The 14,231-nt window shown below is 41.2% G+C and overlaps 1 protein-coding gene across 2 annotated transcripts in view; it reads left to right on the forward strand.

The window, feature by feature from the left end:
* The first annotated feature begins 1,117 nt into the window (after window positions 1-1,117).
* MEGF10 (multiple EGF like domains 10) overlaps window positions 1,118-14,231 on the forward strand; it is a 158,400-nt gene continuing 145,286 nt past the window's right edge. Inside the window, exons 1-2 of one of the 2 annotated variants that reach the window (XM_033110933.1) lie at window positions 1,118-1,721; window positions 2,691-2,825. The gene's annotated coding sequence lies outside the window, so the exon portion shown is untranslated. The remainder of the gene's footprint in view (window positions 1,722-2,690; window positions 2,826-14,231) is intronic. The other variant, XM_033110932.1, reaches the window with a different exon arrangement.

Below are 14,231 nucleotides of genomic sequence, written 5' to 3' on the forward strand. Positions count from 1 at the left end.
AATGAAAGGAAGTGGAACAAACAGATTTCATAAAGCATAAAGCTTTGGGGACTGAGTGACATAAACTAATGGCTAATCTCTAGAACACTGTCATATGGATAAATCAGCTCTAGATTTATTTGTTCTTGTGCCGCTCTTATCAAAGTTTGGATTCCTGGCAGAGAACGTCTGATGGGACTGGTTTAGGTCTTGGACAGGGAAAAACTGGACCATTTTGATGGACATTCCCATGCAGGAAGCACTAAGTGTAGCAGGAGTGGTCTCCAAAGAAAAATACAGGTACTGTTAACCAGGAGAGGGGACTATGACGCCTGGTAAACAAACAAACAAAAGCAGTTTCTCCCTGTTTATTTTCTGGGATGACCAATGAGAATTAAATAGTGAGGGACTTCATACATATATATGTTCATTTGTTCCAGTCAAGCATAATTTTGAACATGGATTATTTGTCAGGGGCTGTTACTGACCGGCGGCACATGTGCACGTGAGGTCTCTCTAACGAAAGGAAGAAAGAGAAACCTGGTAGGAGAGGATCATTTGGCATGGATATAGAGGACAAGCTTTTTTTCCCCCCCTTTTGGAAGTGGGGGAGGATAGGATTCAGCAAAACATAAGAAAGAACTTCCCAGCAGTTAGAAGTTTTTATCTACTTGGGTCCTCCGGACGCGGAAAAAGTCTTTAGTAAGGTAGAGGAAGGTGGACAGAGAAGTAGGTTTCAGAATTCACGTACTGCCCAATCCACAGATGGAGGGCTTTTCATCGATTTAACTTTCTATCCTTGGGTCTCCTGGGACCTCCTGGGCCAGTCGGCAGAGGGAGCCATTCCCCAAGAAATTTCCTCGCGAGGGCTCGCAGAGATTTTCTTGCGGGTCCGGGGAGTTCTCTCTCCGCCAGGCCTGTGCAAAGCAGGCTCCATCAGTCCTCCCCATCCCCCAACTCCTCGCCCCACCTTCCCCACCACTTTGTTGCTGGTTCGCACACTCTGATATCGCTAGGTCACCCATTCCTTCGTCCCACATTTGCACTCCCTGGCAGTGCTGGGAACGTGCCGTCCACTCCAGCTGGTCATTCGGGTGCTATCCCCAGTTGCCCCAAATCCTCATCGAGGGTCTAGAGCGCCTCCAGGGGTCTTTAACGCTGGGGTGCGCACTGAACGTTGATCGGACGCAGACGTGCTCTCTCTCCGCCACTCTGTGAGGTGACCCCCAAGGTTTGACAATTTCGTGACCTGACTCTTGGCGGGTTCACTCTCAGGCGGTGGAAGCCGCTCTGGGCAGAGGCGATCCGCGATCGGGGCGCAGGAGTCGGGCCGGGCGGATCCTGCCAGTTGCGCGGCGCCAAGCGACGCCCCCCTCCAGCGGTCACTGCCCGGGCCGCAGCAGCTGCAGCAGCGGCAACTGCTCGCATCCCGGCCCCGGCTCGGGTTACTCCTCTCCTCCTCCTCCAGCATCTTGAGCCAGACGGGGAAAACCTTATTCAAGTTTGCAGCGAGCACTTTTCCCTGTGCGCAAAACTGGGGGTCTGGAAACGCACTGAGACCGGCCTCCTTTCCCGCGTCTCCACCTTTGAACCTGAACGGAGACTCCCAAGTGTCCTTCTCTTCTGGGAGGCTGCTCGGAGGTTAACTGCGCTGTTTGGGACAGATTTTGTTTCTCGGCTGGCGCTGGGTGAAAACCAGGGAAAGAGGGTTGCGTTACGAATCTCAGGATCACGGGACCTGGGTAAGAGTTGGGCAAACTCAGTTCTGGCGGCCGTTGGACCTTGGCCGGACGCTGGATAGTTTCTTATGGGCGAGGGAGGGGGGCACATTTTCCTTCGCCAGGATACCCTGGTGCGGGGTGAGGTGGGGTAAGATGAGCTCAGTATGGGTTGGTAAACAACACTTAAAGTGTCTCAAGGGTTTATTGTTTGCATTTCGTCTTGTTACTTGGGGCTGTGTAGGAACTTCTTGGAGTATTTTTCATGGAGGCATCCCCCTTACGCGTTTTATTTTGCATCATTTCTACCCTTGTATTGCGTTTTCTGCTTGTTCTGTGTCGATGGGTGTCAAAGCTGGGCGAAGAGAGCTGTTTTAGGGGGAATCGGACTGAGAATGAAAAGCATTTTCAGCAGGGCCCTCCCTCCCTTTGAGATCAGCTTTACTTCTCCTGTGGAATCTTGTTTTCTAAACTTCTTGCTCCAGTACTCCATAGACTTGGGATAGTACGTCTTCCAGCGTTCTCAGCTCACTTTAGTAGTGTCAGGATCACAGGCTGGGTGACTTAGACCAGAGGGGTCTGGAATGCCTGGTCCTCAGGGAATGTTGAGAGGTGATTCTTCAAGCTGTAGTCACCATAGAAAGATCTGTCTTGTGTTGGTCTTTTAAATTCTTTTGATCTAGGACTTTTACCCCTGGTTTAAGGAAATATTTTGTCCTTTTTTTTTTCTTTCTGGAAATAAGAATGATGTCACTGAGTAAATGAAGTATGGTGATATATTTTTGATGCTTCTTTAGAAAATATCTCACACAAGGACCCAAACTCTTTAGGGGAATGTTCAAGTTGGAGATTTTATTAGTCCAAAAGTTCTTTGGCAGTGATATAAATGTATGCTGTCCTAAGACAGAGGAGAATGACATTCTTTCTTGGTTCTCCTTTTCTTTCTCCTTTATATCCTGGGTCTCACTTTGTGTATGGTGGTCCCAACTAAAGACACTTCATTCCTTATGCATGCAAAGACTGGGACCAGATCATTTCCTCCAGAAATGCCCACTTCCTGATGTGACTGCTGTAAGAGTTCAGCTTGCACAGTGTTTTCCACTCTGAGGTCAAAGAGTTCAGTAGGAGGTAAGCTCTGGGACCAGGCAACCTGGGGTCATCTCTGAACTCTGCCACTTTGCAGTTGTGTGATTTGGGGCATGACTTCACCTCTCTATCTTCATCTATAAAATCAGAATGATAATCACAATGCTTTCACCAGAGGGTTGTTAAAAGGATTAAGTGAATTCATGGGGGTGGTGTGTTAACAAGCTTGGCAGATAATAAGTACGTAAATATTAGTTATTATTACTACTATTACTATTATTATGCTAACATTAATAACTTTTGCTGTATCAGTATAATAATATAGGTTTCATTAGCTATCAGTAAGTTTGGAGGGCCTTTGAAAGGTGCGCTCATGTGGACTTTCCTCCCACTTTGGACATGAGGTCTTGTCAAACTTAACTCAGACACGATCTTTGCATTGCTTTCTGCTGGGTACACTTCACAGGAAAGAAAGGTGCATGTGGCAAGCCTGGGGTTTGTAGAGGAGGGGTCTGGTTGGGTACCAAGGGGTACTTGGGACAGACTAGCAGGTGGGAAATCTATACTTAGTTTACAATCTGTAAACTACACTGCCTTAATATTGTATTAATATACCTCCTTGAACCTGTTTTTTTAGAGATCAATCATTTATTCAGCACATATTTATTAAGCACTTGTTACATTTCAAGCACTACTCTAGGTTCTATATTATTTAAGTTCGTTGGCTTCATTTAAAAAATGGCTGCGCGTGAGTATTTGCTTTAACCCCTCATTTTAAGCATTTTGGGGTTCTGTGTGATACCCTATAAATTAAATCCCAAATACTTTTTAGCTATAATGATTTCAGTACCGGTTAAATGAAAAGCACGTATCGTTGAGGAATTGAACATATATTCGGTATAACCGCTAGGAAAGTACTTCTCTCCTCAGCTTCATCGTATGTAAACTTGTGTGGGGAGGTGGGGACAAAGCTGGATAATCTAGTGTTCCTTCTGGTTATACAATCTTTAAATTAGCAGCCTTCCTTCCTTGGTGGCTGTTTTTAAACTTTTTTTCCTTTTAACGTTTGTCACTTCCCTCATTGCATGTTAAAGTGAGTAATGACACTGATAATAAAACTGGAAAAGCATTTAGCTCTGCTTGTATTTCATCAGACTTTGATGTACATCAGAAGCACGGAGAGGGGCTTGTTAAAAATATTAGATTCAAGCGAGAAGTTGCCAGAATTTGACTATGTTTGACCTACATAAAATGGTAATTTCATATCGTTCAATGTAATATAAATCATAGCTCCCTCTGCTTTGATTCAGATACAGTTAATCTTGGGTGAAGTGTGAAAAGTCTGCAGTTTTACAAGTTCCCCAGATGATTCTAATACAAACCCAAGTCACATGATCATTGAACAGCAGTGGATTTACCATCCTCATGATTGTCTCCTTGGTATATTTCTAAAATACAAATCTGATCACGTCATTCCTTTGTTTAAAAATCTGTGGCACCCCCCGCCCCACCTCCTGATGGTGAATATCAGTGGCAGCAAGGTGCTTATTGAAAATGCACATTTGAGGGCTGTTCCCCTGATGCAAGGACCAGGAATCTGCCCTAAAGGGTCAGATCCCCTAGCCAATCTGGTGGAGATGACCTCAAATCATGATTGGAGAAACACGGGCTTGTAGCATGAAGCTTAACCTCTCTAGCATAATAACACAAGACCAGGTTTGCATTGTCTTCTCTGCTTCCCTGTTCCCCAGGCCTCTGAGCCCCACTGATCTTGATCTTGTTACTGTTCTTGGAGAATATTTTGTCTGCTTTCACTCCTCCCTGACCTAATTGTGAGTGAACTCTGCTGGAAAACTCTTTGCTCCTCTTTTTAGTCTAATCAACTATTTACTACCCATTCATCCTTCAAGGTACAATTCAAATAAGTCCACCCCCTGGAACATTTCCTACGTCTCTCACATAATCGTAGTGATATCTCATACGATTACTATTATACTTTGCAGATAGCTTTAATAGCATCTATCATATTGAATCAACTGTGTTATCTGGATGTTTCTTCAATGGATTGGTGAGATTATTCTAAGATCATTCCTTTTTCTAAGCTTTTATCCAAATGGCTGGCATGTAGTAGGTACATAATAAATGCCTAAAGAATGGAAAGAGTGAATGAATGAATGAATGAATGGTCGTTGACATTTTCTTAGCACACCGAGTGTTTGGGACAGTCACTGTGTACGTACTAAGGGTTGTGGAGAAGCCAGTCAAGAATGTATAATTTGGCTAGATGTTACTCTACAAAGTGAGTAACCAAGAGTGGAAAAAGGACAAGACAGAATATCCTGAGAAGACTTACGAAACACCAAATGCTACTGAATTCATGTGACGTGTTCCACGCTATGGAAGCGCTATGATTCAAGAGCCGAGTTTCTCATACCTTTGGGATGGTTTTGGTTGTGACTGACTGTTAGGGCACTGAAATGGAAATGTCAATGCCAATAAAAACAAACAAACAAACAAACAGGCAAACACACTTTTGCCCTGTGCTTTCCAGTTTATAAATACTTTTTTTTTCCCCCACCGTTCAGTACTGTTTTTGCTACTTTAATACAGGACACATTCCTAAAAAAAGGTCCAAAAATTGTGCAAAAGCCGACACGTCACAAGGGATGCTGGCCCTATAGAGCCAATTATATTATAAAATTTCTAATTATATCTTGCCATTTAAACACAGCATTCAGTATTTTTACTCCTTTCTTTAATTTTTCTTTCTTTAAATTTTCTACAATTTTGGTGATTTCCTTCTCATTTGAACAATCATTGACCTGTTCAAATTCAATACATGAATGATTCTGGTTAAAGATTTGCATTTTTGGCATGACTAATAACTTCTCATTTATGTTAAGTTTATGAGACAAAAACTTATAATTACTATTAGGTTTTAGATTTTTTTATTTCCCACTCATTTTTTTTTGTAATAATGGCAATATGCAATAACATTTGAACAAATAAACCAACATATCACAGGGTAATGACAGATATGGTGATGTTGCAAAAATGGAACTTTTAACTGATGGGCATCTCCAGGAAATAAACAACAACCAAAAAGTTCATTCATAGGCTGATGTGTGACACTTCCAATGACATAGAGCAGGAAGGTAGTAGCATCAATGCGTGAAGTAAAAATGTCCAGATTGTTTAGACTTCAAACAAAGCAATATTAAGAACTGCCTCTTATTCTCAATTTCTCAAGGATGTGGATCCAGTATTTTGTTTTAAAAATTAGCTTATTTTAAGAATTAACTAAGATTCATTGGGTTCTGTTGATTTGTTTTCTTTTTCATTTCTGTTTCCAAATGAACTTTTGCTACCTTAACTTACGCTTGCATCTAGCTGTACTTTCGTAGACTCTTGCCTAGTCTTCTAATGTCTTCATTCATTCATTCATCCATTCATTCTCTCTATCTGAGTTTCTCAAGATTTTGTGTTTATGTCTTGTCCCTCTTTTCTTCCCAATTTAATATTATTTTTTACTGAGTCATTCCAACTCTTTTTGAAAATAGTTATTGCAGAGGATTAATTTATAAAACAATAAAAGGATTTCTCATACTATGAGGAAAAAAGACAGAAATCAGTGTGATTTTACTTTATACAACTTCATTTGTAAAATTTCAAGTGGTCATGTGGATGTTATTTGATAATGCATACTCTGTGCCATTATTAGCCCGTCTGGAAAGTGTGAATGTGATAGTATATCCTGTTATTATCGATGTTCATTTCTAGTGATTTCCTCTATTGTTTCATTTCCAATGATTTATAGTCCTAGATAAAGAAACTATGTAAAGCATTTCAACCACCTCAATTTTCTACTCAGAGGGCAATAAATTGTACTCTTCCTCCTTTCTAAGACAAAGAAAACAGTATTTCAGTTTGGAAAGCTTCATCTTGATAGGTCCAAGTGCCGGATATTAGCATCTGTTAGAAACATCTTATCTTCAGGAGCAAGGAGGCCTCATACTGGAGAGTGACTAAGTGCCTTGTCTTCAACATGCTGGCTGACCTGGATTTGCTTAGTTCTAAAACCTCTCCACAGGTGATCATTCCCGTGATGGACTCTTTAAGTACCTTTACTTCTGGGAAAGAATCATGTTCATCTTTTTTAAGAAATAATTTTTGATGGCAAATCGAAAATCAAAACACACAAATTTAACTTGCCCCTCACAGAACAAAATAGAAGTATGAACTCTTTGTTTTGGGCCCAGGGGATTATTTCTACAATCAAAAATGAAAAATTTTAAATATCTACCCTCATTTATATTCTCAGAAGGGTACTTGATTTATCTTTCTGGAAAAGGATTCGATGACAAGATGTGACGTCTCTGTTCTTTGAAAAAGTAATTGCTTGGAGTTTTATTTTTTGCTTCACCAGATATTTATTAGGTGTACAGGACATAGGGATAAATACTATGCGGAAGTACCAAGATACTTACTTGCCTTAAACAAAAGATAAAAAAAATACCACTGACTGTGTAAGGCTGGGTAATAAGTGGGTGTTTCTGAGAGCTGCTCCGAGAGCTTCTTCTCGAGAGAGGATTCTGTGTGCTCACGGAGGTTTCCCGGGTGTGGGGGGCTTTGAAGGATGGGGATATTCTAGACAGAGGAGTGAGCGCAGCAAACATGTAGCGACAGGAATTTGCAATACATTGTCAAGTTATACTGACTAACCCATTCTACAGGAGGGGTGAGCTCACATTTGGGAATCATTTTATGACAGCCGCTCACGGGGCCTTAGGACTAGACTGCTTGTGCCCACAGCACTGTGTGCGTTAAAGGAGGCCCTCATGTTACACTGATATTATTGTATTATATAAACCAGATGTGTTTTGGGGCACCCTATGGAAGGAGAGTCGAGCAAAAATTGAGCCCCCGTTCCATGAGAAGGTGTGAAATGAGAAAACTGTTATTTCTTTCAGCCACTATGGAGCTTCTTGGGGGTGAGGGTGGAGACACGGCTCGTGTTTCTTGTAGCATCATTTGGTTCAGAATTCATTGTCGCCTAAGAAGTTTAATTGGAAGATGATCTTGCCACACGACTGCACTGTCTCTTTTAGCATGAAGTGGTCCACACAACCTTGGATATCACTTCATGTAACCATGGATATCACTTCACGTCTCCTTCATTTCATGAAATATCACCAAACATGTGGCTCTGAGTGGCTGACTTTCAAGGCTTGGAGTGATGGAGGAAGTTCACATCTTAAAGCTAGATATTGGACATGCTTGCTTACTAAGAGCCATTTGTCCATTCCACCACTGGAATTTCCCACCATCCATCCTTTTCTGAAGGCCCCGGCTTTGGCCAGCACCCTCCTCCTCTCCGTGCCTCTCCCTTTATTTTGCTCATTGCTGACCTGACCCCCACATTCCTACTGTCTTCTGAACAGCTCTCATTATTATTTAATTTCCTGTCTCATTCTCCACATTCTTTAGCACCCTCATCTTTCTCACCTATCGCGTTTCCCGACACCAAGATTTGATTACTATGGTATAAAGTATTTGCCCTTTCAGAATTCCCACCGCCCCATCTCCTGTACATCCTTTGAAGAGATAGGGCGCAATATCAGTCCCTTAGTGAGGTGAGAAATGCTTGAGACCTCTGTTTGGCCTGTGTTTTCAAACTTTAGGGCCCTGAGAATCACTGGCAGATACTGGCTCCCCTCTAATGATTTGGATTCAGTAGGAGTGCAGTGGGGCCCAGGGATGTGTATGACGAGGTATTCTGACATTGGTGGTCCGTGGATGCACTATAACCCTTGTTAAGGAAAGCTGTTCTGCTCCATTCAGAAGGCATGACTTTTCTCTTTTAATGTTTCAGTGACTTGGTCAGAGTGGGTCACAGAGAATAGCTGGTTTGTGAGAACCCATGCCTCTCCGTCTCTGCTTGGAGGGACAATGGCTGTAACACAACACTGTTCATGTGACAGCCGGAGAAAGGGGCCCATTGTTTGGGGGTTGGCTGATGCTCCATTCTGCTCCGGCCAGCCATCCAACTGAGCTTGGTAGCCCCAAGGAAACAGACACACTTGAATCAGAGAGACAAAGAAAGGAGGTCAAGGCCTTTCACAGTTAAACTACTTGCAGCAATGTGTCAAGAGGTAGAATTTAAGAAGGAAAAAAGTAATTCTGTGGAAGCATCATTAGTTTGCTGGTTCAGGAGCATGAGACATGGTGTTAGTGGAACATGAGTCTATTAGAATTCCCAGTTGATCTTTGGCCAAGATAGAATTGTTTTCTGCTATGGCTGCTGACTTAATCTGATGGCAGAGTTTTAGGATTGATTTTAAAAATTAAAAAAGATTTCCCTTTGTCCATGATGGCAAAGGCACATTTCTCATCTTCTTTCCCCCAGGTTCATCAAAGACAGGTATCTATTTGCTCTGAAAGCCCTCCTAAATCAAGGCCGTGACCTCAGACAATGATTCTTTGTTCCAGAGTATGGTAACCATGTACATGATCTATTAATAATTTCCTTTAGAATCTAGATTCAGATATCAATTTGGAAGATGAGAAATGTTTTGAGATTGAAATACAGTTAAATCCATCAGAATCCATCTGGATGATTTGAGGTTGGAGGACTCCCCAGATGTCCTCACCATCCCTCACCCCCAACTTCCAAACTGGAGGGAAAGGATTGCAAACTTCCTGTAAAGAGCTAATCCAGAGCTCAACAATTAGCTACATTCTTTGTGTCAGAAGAAGATTCAAATGCAAGGTCATAGCTTCAGCAAAGGTCGCAGAATTTTCGTGCAGGATTGTTCTTTTAGCCTGATTACTTCCTTTATGAAAAAGTATGTCATTCATTCAGCCTTTGCCTCTGGGTTTCTTTCAAAGGGAAACTTAGTCCCTAGTTCCTGTGGATATTTATTTGTAGGTGGCTTTTTTTTTTTTCTTTTTTAAAGTTAGGCACAGAATGCAGCCTTGAGTGATGCAGAATGAAGAAAGCCTTTTCTGAACGTAATGGGTCGTGGTGAGCCCATTTAGTGTTCAGGCAGCTGGTGCTCTTTGCCAAAGGAATCCTTTTGTCTGTGAGATAAGAGGTTTTCTAACTGGGAGTATTAGGCTTAACGAAGTTTGTACCCAGGAGATCAGCAACATATGATTTGCTTGAGGTCACTTAGAGTTTCGTGTAATTAAGTCTGTCATTGCACCTTGATTATAGACTATCATTGTAAATCCATTAAAGAAGGAGAAGCAAGTGGATTGCAGAGAGGCAAGTGGCCTTATTTTCTTCATTATGTTTCCACTTCTCCTTCCCCTTGCATTTTGTTTATACTTCACTGAGTGCATATTTGGTTTTCACCAGTGATACAGATGCCTTTTAAGTGGACAAGGGGAAGAGGAGACTGTTCTTTGCAGGTGGCAAAAGGATTGTGTGGACCGTGCTCCTGATTAGTTAATTAATTTTCAATTCATTGTCATTAGGCCTATTCATTTGGCTCCATTCCTGTGACTTAGAGAGTCTCTCTCCTCAGTGCTGTGAGGGATGAAAAAAATAGGGAAGTGATATGTTGTCTTTTATTGTCAAGTGGCACATTTAATCCTAAATGTTCATATCACAAGTAGCACATTTAATACTAACGTTTTTTAGGCGTAGGATGCTTGCTGGGACTTAGTTTTATGTCAGAATGAAAGCCCTGCCCAAAGGGCTCTGAGATGCTAACACTGTTCTATTTAATCTGGGTGCTGCTTGTCTGGGTGTGTTCATTTGGTGAAAATGTATTGAGCTATTCAATTTTGATTCGTGTTCTTTTTTGGTATGTATTTTGTACTTCAATAAAAAGTTCGAAAAATTTTTAAAGTATCATGTTTAATGTAGAATTAAAACTCTAGCAGTGGTGGAAAATGGGAAATTTTGGGAAACCCAGCTGTTCCATAATTTGGGTCTTGGCAGGGCTGGGAGGGCCTGAAGCTTTAAATATCCATAAATTCGTCCTTACTTCCATAGTCGGAAGAGCTACATGTCAGAAAGCATGGACCAACACCATGATAGTTTATTGTTTTACTTTGCTAGACACAAAATCCAGTGCCTAAGAGGTGAACAGTGTTAGCAGAGCCCACCCTTCAGAATCTAAAACAAAAACATTCCTTCAAGTGGGCCAACTAGCAAAACTTCCCATTTCCATGCACTGCCCTTTTCCTGTTCCTTGTGATCTGTCCAGAAAAATCAGAAAAAGATGCTATGGATCTATGGATCATGGCTATTTTTCTGAACTTTTAGATGACATCTCTCCTGAAGTCTAACACTGGAATGCTTTTATTTCTTTTCTCCCCATTTTTCTCACTGGAACAAAGTGATATGAGGTGTGGGGTCTTTGTCTCACCTCTCTCACTTATTTCAGCCATCACTTCCTGAGCTCACAACGAGCTCCAGGAGCTATCCCTGTGAAGGTGGAACAGCCCTATAAGCAAAATGATACGTCCGGCATGAGAGCAGCTTGTGGTCTCTTTTCTATCTAGAGGACATCTGTCATCATCAGTGAGGATCACTGTTCTTATAGAACATCCTAGCTTTCTGTTACAGTACGGAGCTGGTAGAATCAAATGGAGAGAATGGGAACTCTTTGTTTTCTGAAGGAGAATTTGGAGTCCTTGGCTTTCGAGATGCTTATAGCACATCTGTCAGAGGGCTGAGTATCCATTCTATATACTTCCTTCCAGCATTGAACTTAAAGGTTAACTATTGATTTACATGAGCACATGTGATTAAAGTTGTGAGTTGAGACAAGATTTGGATGGTCTGAGTCTACTCCTGCCTGGCCTTGTCATTCACGTATGAAATGTAACTACCTGGGTTGGGAGCCCATCTCTGCCCTTACAGCTTCCTGACTGTGGGCAGGCTACTTAACTCGAAGCCTCTTTTCATCACATCTGAAATGAAAACAGTATATATTTCAAAGAGTATTACATTTAACATAGTGGTAAGCACATAGTGAGTACTCAATAAATATTAGTTATCATTATAACACCAAATGTTAAATAGGGAAGAATATTAATATGTCTAGGAATAAGGCCTGCTTATGCTTTTTATGAAACAATCATCCTATAATTAAATGCAGTAATTAGAAAGCATGGTCTCTGATACAAGATATAAGCTATAAGGAATTTAAAATATAATACAAAAATAGTTAAATTTACTCATGGGCACGAGTGTTTTTTAATGAAGGTGGTATTGTATTTTTATAAAAGTTATTCATCTCAACGGTAGACTCAACGGTAGACTAAATTCTAGTTAATAAATTTGCTCTTCCTTAGTAAGATGTCAGCAGAATTGAAGTGTTTAAACAAAAACAAGTGCACAAAGGTTCATAGCGATGATATTCAGAATAACCAAAAGATGAAAACAATCCAAATGTCCACCAGCTGATAGACTGGAGACACCAACAAAATGTCATATAATCATACGATGGAATATTATTCATCCATAGAAAGAAATGAAGTATGCTATGTATTGTGGCATGGGCGAACCTTGAAAACATAATGCTAAGAAAGAAGCCAGACATGAAAGGCCGCATATTGTGTGATTCCAGTTATGTGAAATATCCACTAAGGCAAATCCATAGAGACAAAGAGTAAATTAGTGGTGGCAAGGGACCGAGGGGAGAGGGAAATGGGGAGTGATGTGTATTGGGTATGGGGTTTTCTTTGGGGGTGATGAAAATGTTCTGGAACTAGGTAGTGGTGATGGTTGCACAATGTGTTTAAAATAATGAATTTTCGGGTACGTGAATTTTACGTCAAATTAAAAACTTTTTTTTACCTGTATTGAAAAACAGTCAGCAGACGTTTTGCATTTCCATGAGATGGATTTAGATGTTTTGCATTTATCTGCATCAGGCAGTTGATCAGTGCTCACAGTGTGTCTACTGTGAGCCACGCTTTTACTGCATGTTGGAGAGAATACCAGAAATGAGAAGGTGTGGCCTCTGCCCTGAGCACACTGCCAGTCTGTGAGACAGGAAAGGATGAGGAAGCAGGTGACATATTTCAGGTGAATCCATCTTAGTATCAGGATGAGATCACTGTCGTTTGGGTGACAAGGTTTCTCAGAAGAGATGGGACTTTTGAAAGACAAGTGAGCTTCATGGAATCAGAGAACAAAGAGAGTTGGTAGAAACGCACAAGGCTGGGGCCAAGGTGGGTGAGGACAGGAGCAGGCAGAGACAGTCAGTGAATGTTTGTATAATGAAATATCAAGAAATAAGGTTGGAAGTGTAGGTTGGAAGGAAGTTGGAAAGTTTTTGAAAGCTGCTGAAATTCTCCAGGCAGTGGGTAGCCAAGGATTATCATTAATGATAGGACTATAAAGTGAAATAAAAATGGGGAAAAAAATATGGTGACTATTGCAGTAATTTCACTAAATCTAACACAATTTGTTATTCATGTATTTAACAAATATTTATTGAGCACCCATTATGTTCCATATGATTTTCTATGTTAGGGATAAGGCAATACCTAAGATAAACAGGGTCCCTGCCCTCTTGGAGTTACGTGTCAAGCATATACATTTCAAGCCCTGACTGCTTTATCCAGTGGACAAATGTAGTTTGAAAAGTTAAGGCACACGTGTGCTACAATGTAGGAATATGGAGCTTGGGTTCTAGAGCCAGACTGCCTGGATTTGAATCCTGGTTTGGGCTATTGTTTACTAGACATATGACTTTGAGCCAGTTACTCTAGACTTCAGTTTCTCTACCAGTTAAGTGGGGGATAATAATGATAGCTCTCTCATACAGGTGTTATGGGGGTTCATTGAGATAATAAATGAAGAGGACTTAGGACACTATCTGGCATGTGACAGATGCGCAGGAAGTTTTATTTGTTTCTATCTGATTGATTAATTTCTACTCAAGGATTGTCTAGGTCACTTCTGTTTTTAATTCAGTGCAGCTATTACAAAATCTTGGTGTGTTGCCTCTCAGGTCTGTGCTCTCTTTAATATACCGTACTATTTTAAATATTGAACTTGTTGAATTGGCATATACAGTCTGGCTTCATAATTCAGGAAAGCCACAAAGTTCCTCTCTCTAATAAACTATAGTCCTGATCATGGCTGGGGCAAAAGTTCCCAGATAATGTTTCTTCTACATTCTGAATCAAGGAGTCTTTTTAAACATCTTGGCCTAAGAGGTACTGCCTTTTTGTTATTAGGAGTTTGGTGACAAGGAGTTTGGTTGATATCCCAGAATTTAGCACATCCCATCTCCCCCTGGAGATATAGCCACAGTTTCAATTTAATTTCTTTGTGTTACTTTGTCACAAGTGCCACAGGCCACCTCAGCTCTCTGTGCCTCTATGTCCCTCTCTGTGAATTAGGGTGAAATAGCCAACCACCTCATCAGTAGGTATATTCTTAGAGTAGGAATCCTTGGAGCTTGTGAGAAGAGACTGCAT

Source organism: Rhinolophus ferrumequinum, chromosome 7, assembly GCF_004115265.2.
Source record: "Rhinolophus ferrumequinum isolate MPI-CBG mRhiFer1 chromosome 7, mRhiFer1_v1.p, whole genome shotgun sequence".
Lineage (NCBI taxonomy): Eukaryota > Metazoa > Chordata > Mammalia > Chiroptera > Rhinolophidae > Rhinolophus > Rhinolophus ferrumequinum.